This window comes from Vulpes lagopus, chromosome 10 (assembly GCF_018345385.1).
Source record: "Vulpes lagopus strain Blue_001 chromosome 10, ASM1834538v1, whole genome shotgun sequence".
Classification (NCBI taxonomy): domain Eukaryota; kingdom Metazoa; phylum Chordata; class Mammalia; order Carnivora; family Canidae; genus Vulpes; species Vulpes lagopus.
Window position 1 is genome coordinate 19,358,042 of NC_054833.1, and position 6,975 is coordinate 19,365,016.

At 47.3% G+C, this 6,975-nt stretch overlaps 1 long non-coding RNA gene across 2 annotated transcripts; it reads right to left on the reverse strand.

Annotated features, from left to right (window-relative positions):
* Nucleotides 1-1,339: 1,339 nt before the first annotated feature.
* On the reverse strand, nt 1,340-5,706 carry LOC121500281. 2 transcript variants are annotated; one of them, XR_005990355.1, is made up of 3 exons: nt 5,307-5,706; nt 3,169-3,240; nt 1,340-2,468 (listed from the first exon to the last, which is right to left on the reverse strand). It is a non-coding gene; the product is annotated as an uncharacterized LOC121500281 (long non-coding RNA). The 2 variants fall into 2 exon arrangements; XR_005990354.1 differs by having other exon boundaries at nt 3,169-4,010.
* Nucleotides 5,707-6,975: the final 1,269 nt, after the last annotated feature.

Here is a 6,975-nt window from a genome sequence, read left to right on the forward strand (position 1 = left end):
GGCCTATGTTTCTGGGGGCCCTTTCCTGACCCCTCATACAGCTTCTCTGCAGGGACGCAGAGAGAATAGGTGGGGAGAGCCAGGCTCACTGCTGCCAAGGTGTTCCCTGGAGTGTGTGAGACCATACGGTTAAACCCACGGAGCCACTTGCTCATGATTTGTCAATGCATTCATTCACTCAGTTAACATCATGCACGTGTGGGGAGCTAGGCATATTTTCTTGAGATCCTGGCACAGAGTGAGGGAGGGAGAGCGAGAGTGTGAAGCTTGGACTCAGTCAGGATTTTCCTAGACAGTGTTTCACTGAGTCCAAGAGACGTTAATGTGATTTTAGAGGAAAAAGATTTCCATGACCAAATAAGTCTAGAAAGCGATGAATCAAGCAGAGTTAATCAGGTTTCCATAAAGCAACGTGCACGGTAAACAACTCAAAAGGGGTGTTAGTACTGACCAGGGAATGCTTGCCCATGGGCCTCTATGTCTTTCCACGCTCACATTATTTTTGCATTCCATTAGGGCTGTAGGTGACAGCCGAATGACTCCATAAAGCAATGAGAAAAATTTCCACCCCGCTCGGTCTCTGTGTTCGCAGGGGAGGTAGGCCGTGTGGCTCTCTCAACTACTCTGAAGCAATAGAAAAGTGCAGGTGGGGATCTGGGCTAGTGTCACAAACGAATGCCCTTCTGGGGTTGTATGATCTTGAAAGTAATAGTCCCTGGGGAGCAACTTCCAACTGAATCCCTTTGAACTTTTCTTATTCCCGAGACAGCTTGCCTTCCACGGTACCATACGACATGGTGCAAAAAACATGATTGCCCTCTGACCCATTAGTGTTTTAAGAACCAAGGTTTCTCATGATCCAAGACTACAGGGAGGATGGGAGGAGTCCCATTTTCACGACTGGTCTTACAGTTAAGTTAGAATCTAACCTAGGAAAACCAACAAACACACGTCAGTGTAGTGTCTTAAAACATTTCCCCGGAGTTAGAATGTTCATTTTACTGATGGGGTTTCCACAAAAGTTTATGACTAATATGTGAGACAACATTTTGCTGGAGATAAGGGGTAGTCTCGTAGGATGGGAATAGACTGGATTCTTTAGTGTTTGCTTTCTTAAACACTGATTTGAGTTCCATTTCTGGATTGAACTTGGGTTCTTTTTACCATGTTTGTGGTTGTAGCTGTTGTTGTAATTACTTCTGCCACCGACTTGCTCTCTGATGGGACTTCGATCACTTAATTTCTATTTGATTTTGTTGTGCCTTAGTATCCCCAAGAGGGAAATCAGAATTTGTGAGTATTGATGAAGAAAGGTCTGTGAAATTGGGAATACTCCTGGAGGGGAAAATTGTAGGTATTATGAAATGACTTTTTTTTTCTCCCCAGTGATTGCTGTGTTGTGCGCACTCAACTAAAATGGGGCAAGAATGTAAGAAGGCTGGTCCAGGAGGGCCAACCTCTTCTGCTTTCTCATCGACTGAATCCCCCAGTGGTCAGTGGAGATTTGTAATACTTGTTGAGCCCATAAATGATTGACTAATGACCCTTGGAAGGGAGGAAGGAGGAAAGGAGGGAAAAAGGGGAGGAAGAGAGGAAGGAAGGAGCAAAAGCAGAAACCATCTACTGAGCTAAAAGGTGACAGAGTGTCACTTTTGTTCTTGTCATGGAATTCAGGGGATGTGTAGAATTTTTTTCTTCAAAAAGTTCTCTCCAAATACATAAATATTTCAGTATTCCAAATTTCCTTAAATGTTTTCTATTCCCTCTCTTATGTGGGTGAGCGAATCATTTCATTGATCAGGACTTCTGATGAACAAGCATGGTTCACTACATTCTAGAAGAATACACATTTCCCATTTTTATTCTTTATGTCCCAGCAAACCTGTGCCCCTTAGAAGTGGGGTAAGCCCACAACTGTGTGTCAGCTAGCTAAATCTGGATGCTTCTAATATTTAAATCACTTAATCCTTTCAGAATAGTCTTTGTACACCCAAGTGACCCTCAGCCCAATAGACATTTTTCTCCTTGAATTGTAGGACAGGCAAGTCCACTTTGTTCCTGGACCTTTCTGCTCACACTGCCCCCACATTTCCTTCTCTTTTAGGGGCAGTGGCACGTAAGTCAAGGATTCGTGCTCCAGGAGAAAGAACTCTGGGCCTGGAGCCAGGAAACAAGAGGTTGGGTCCCAACCCAGCTACTCATTCAACCATCATGGAGTCTTGGGAAAATCTCTCTGCTTTTCTAGCCTTCCACTACCCCACAGGGCTGTCCTGGAATGCAGTGAGCTCGGTGTGGCATGCTTTGCTTTTCCCTGATAGAATACCCCGGGAAGCCCAGGACAGGGACAAGTAGGGCTAGATCTACAGTGTGGCCACAGAGTCCTCCAGTCTCCTTCAGCAGCTCCTCACCTGCTGGGGCTGAGGATGTGTCCCCGAGCTGGCGAGGACCCACATCGTTGGCCACAACCCCTGCATTAATTGAGAAAAAAAAAATCACTACCTAGGAGACTTTTGATTGATTAATAATCATAATTAATAATAGTAATAACTCTAAGCCTGCTGTTCTAAGTTTTGGGCTAGACTCTGAACCAGTTCTCTGCATTTCACTTTCCCCATCTGTAAACTCCAAAAGATGGACCACGTAGTCCTCTTTGACGCAGAGGCCTTCCCCATCTAAGCACTGTCTTTACTACTTCTTGTGTGATAACTGTACGCAGCTACAATTTCCAACGCCCGTTTTATGAAATAAGAAACTGAGGCTCTGACCCATTCACAGCCAGGCTCTGCGCTGCTTGGAGTACTGACTGCAGGGTCTCCCTTCCATAAGTGACTTCTGGGGCGGATTTGCCCCCAGGCTAAGGACTCCAAACCGCTGCTCCCCGCAAAGCCCAGCTTTTAGGATGTGGAAACAATGAACACAGGTCTCAGGTAACCTCCCCTGTTGTTTTCTGCGTTTACTTGATTCAGCAGAGCTGCCCCAGGCGTCATGATGGGAGGTGCCTGTCCCTTGCCTGGTCTTTGTCAGTAAGCTGCAAAAGTCCCCCAATATATATTGGTGTGAAAAGGCAGCTTTTTTTTCTTCTGTCTGGGGTGTTTCTCCTTTGACTTCTGAGCATCAGAATGGCTGGGATTGCAGAAAGACAGAGATGTTGATTTTCTAAACCCTCACCTGTGAACCATTCTGCTGGGGTCCCAGGGCTGCCCATAAAGGCCTCATCATTTGCAGCAGCGAAAGGCGGAGCTGAAAGAGACAGACGTACCAGACAGCTGTTCAGAGCTGCACTGTTTTGAAAGGAAAGCCTCGTTCTTTTGAGACCAGAGGGTTGGATTTTGCTTTCTGAGGTGTGTGCGCGGCTCCTCTAAATGCCAGCTTTGTGTGCACCTCTGAGGGTGGATTTCTGGCTCCGGAGAAGATATGACGCCGGTGATGGGTGATGAGGGCGTGCCCGGTGCAACCAGAGCTGAGCTACTTTCCTGTCCCCACCCCCCGCAACCCCTTTCCTCCTCCGCAGGATTCCTGGGCTCACCTAGAGATAGGGCAGCACAGAGGTTTCCCTGGAGGCTGGGAGCCCACCTCCTCAGTGGTCCTGGCAGCTTGCCAGCCAGGGACTGGTCCTACTTAGCCCTCAGAGGCACCTTGGGTGCTGGGGTGGCTCCTATTCCAACAGAAATACTGGCTGGAATATGGCCTGAAAGGAAATGAGTTCAGAGGGAGGGAGGTGCCTCATTTCCAGAAAAGATTTCAGAGTCAGAGTCTGGCCTCACCTGTCCCTCTACCTGCGAAGGGCCCACTGAGCACCCTGCTTCTCGGCCCAGCCCCCGAGTCACCCTCAAGCTCCTTCCTCGTCCCCCTGCCTGGCCCCAGGTAATTTCTGTAGGGAGTGCTTTCGCTTGCTGTTTCTAAGCCAAAGCATCTTGGTTTCTTCTATTCGTGGACTTTCTGGATCAGGCGAGGGCTCCAGATTGCAATGACATGGTTCTCATTGATTCCCCATCAGTCAGCAGCAGCTTCTGGGTAGAGGATGGAAAACCAAAGAAAGGCTTCTGTGCCTGGCACCCACGTGTTCCTAATTAAGGACCCCCACCTCCAGGGCCCCGTTGAGCCACCATCCAAGTGTCTCTTTTGCAGAATCCTGGAAAAATCTCTGAGACCTCATATCTCTGATTGACTCCCCTCATGCCAGGTTGTGTCGGGATTCCAGCAATCCCCCATCCGCATCTTTGTCATTGAGTTTGGAAGAGCTTATTCTGACTTAGCCTCAGGGTGAATATTTTGCTTTCCCAGTGCACAGCCTGTACAACACAACCTAACAGGGTCCGGACCCGGATCACAGCCCCCACTTTTAGGCTCTTGGTTTCCTTATGTGCATGGGGAGTTCATAATCCTAATAAGAGACAGATGAAGACTGACAACAGTGAACATTTACCGAGCACTTGCTATGCATCAGGCATTCGACTGAATGTTTTATGTTCATTTTCTTCTTTCAACTCCATGACAATCCCACTAAGCAAGCACAGCTTCTATGCCCATTATGGATGAAGAAGTCAGGCGTAGCCATAAGTTCTCTGTCACCCTCACACAACTGAGAATTTATCAGATTAAGATCCAAAACATCATTTAAAAAATTATTTATTTGAAAGAGAGAGAGAGAGAGAGAGAGAGAGAGAGAGAGAGAAAGCACAAGTAGGTAGAGGGTCAGAGGCAGAAGGAGAAGCAGACTCCCCGCTGAGCAAGGAGCCAGATGAGGGGCTCAATCCCAGGATCTCAAGATCATGAACTGAGCCGATGGTAGACAACCAACTGACTCAGCTATCCAGCTGCACCCAAAACATAAAATTGTTTTTGGATTCTTTGTAATAACCTCACTATACTATCCTTAGAATCGACCTAAGGTCTGTCTATCTATCTATCTATCTATCTATCTATCTATCTATCTATCTATCTATCTTTTTTTTTTTTTTTGGAGAAGGATCCACTTTCTACTTCCTTGAAGCCTTGAGGTCACCTGGGACTGAGGATACAGGGGTTACTTCCAGAGCCGGCAGGGCAGAGGGGTTGTGGGCAGCCTGGGTCCTCTTCTTGCCAGAAATCCCTACATAACTTAATCTGGGGTGAGGTTATCTTTTTCCTGATCTACCAGTTAAGACCCTGGAACCTACCAATACAGTCATATCTACCCAGCGGGGCACCTGACATACTTTGCTCATGGGCCTCCCCCCATCCTCTAGTCTTTACACCAGCTCTCCCTGCATCCCACCACTACCACCTGAGTGCTCTCCCTGTCTCCAACCCCTCTCTGATCTCACCTGACCTCTCCTGGGGCCACATCTGGATGATCTCTTCCAAGGTCTTCCATCAGCGCAGAGAGCAGAGTTCTCTGATGGTACTTCCTTGTCAACCTGCGTGTGTGTGTGTGTGTGTGTGTGTGTGTGTGTGTGTGTGTCTGAGAGTTTGTCAGAGTGTAGAGTGTATGTGTGTGTATGTGTGTGAAATAGCTTTACTGAGATGATTTACATGCCACAGAATTCACCTATTTAAAGTCTACAAATCAATAGTTTTTCGTATATTTGGAGTTGTTCAACCATTATTGCAATCCATTTTAGAACATTTTTATGATTTAAGAAGAAAATCATTCTACCATTATTCCCTTTAGCTGTCCCCTTCCTGTCCCTGGGCATCAATGGACAACTGCTAATCTATTTTCTCTTTTTCATTCTGTTTTAATTTACCAAGCAGACAAGGAGAGGAGCTAAATGAAGGCCTCCTCTCTTGCAGTTAAAAGTATGATCATTCTCATGCGATCGTGAACTGCCAATAGTATAAGAGTCAGAATCGCTCCCCAAAGATTGGACTCGACAAGACAGGAGGTCAGAGCTCATGTGGCCATTCTCCACCCACGGCTAAATCTCCTGCTCCCTTCCTCTGCCCATTGTACTGAAGGATCTAGGAGCTACCTTTTCCCCAAACAACCCACCCCCACTCCATTAATAAAGTGAAGGGCTGGTGCCAGAAAGCTGATTATAGTGCAGACACAGGGGCCTCCAGGCAGAATTAGAACTTAAATTGTGCAATGTGAAAGCTGGAAGGAAACTTAGAACTCCTTAGTGCCCATTTAGGGCCAGTTTATGGATCTGGGAACTGAGGCTCAGTCCTTAAGGCAGGACTGGCATGCAAGTCCCTGGAAGTCCTGGGCTTCACGTTCTTGCAGCATCAGTAAAGTGCACAGCAGGTCAAATGGGGCTGGAAACGTTCAAAGGGAATCTGCAGGAGGTGTGAACTGAGCATGGGGAAAAGGTACGAGTATCTTGTGATTGGACAGCAAAGCATTCTCTGAGAGGATCTCTGTACAAAGCTCTATCAGCTACAGACTGAAAGTGGGGGCAGATTTTGGGTGGGAGAAACCTGGTGGCTCACCCTACCAGAGGACCAAGAGGGACAATACCCCAAGTAGGATGTAGAGGCCCAGGGTGCCCCAGAGGTGCTGCTCCAGGACAGCTGGCATCACTCCTGAGGTTGGCCAAGAAGAAAGATTGGTCTGGCTCCACTGGAGTCAACCACAGAATGAAAGGTCATGCTCTTAAGATTGTTGAGGACAGAGGAGGCAAGGAAAGGCTGTGCGGCTTCCGTATTGATGACGACTAAATATAAGGCATGATCCTAGATTGGGCTTTGAACCAGAAAGGAAAAGGTGACATGGTTGGAGCCCATGGTGGAATTGGGATGGGGTTTCTTGTCTGGGTGGTGGTGCTGTATCAGAGTCCATTTCCGGCTGGAGATGATCGTACTGTGGTTATATAGGAGACTGTCTTTGTTTTGGGGAAATACACAGCAGTATGTAGGAGTGTGATGGGGCATCGGGTTTACAGCTTACTTCCAAATAGTTCAGAAGGGGAACTAATGGAGATGGGGGAGGAGAGAGGGAGGAAGATAGAGAAAGAGGGAGCATATGGAGAAATCTGGGTGAAGGGCATAGAG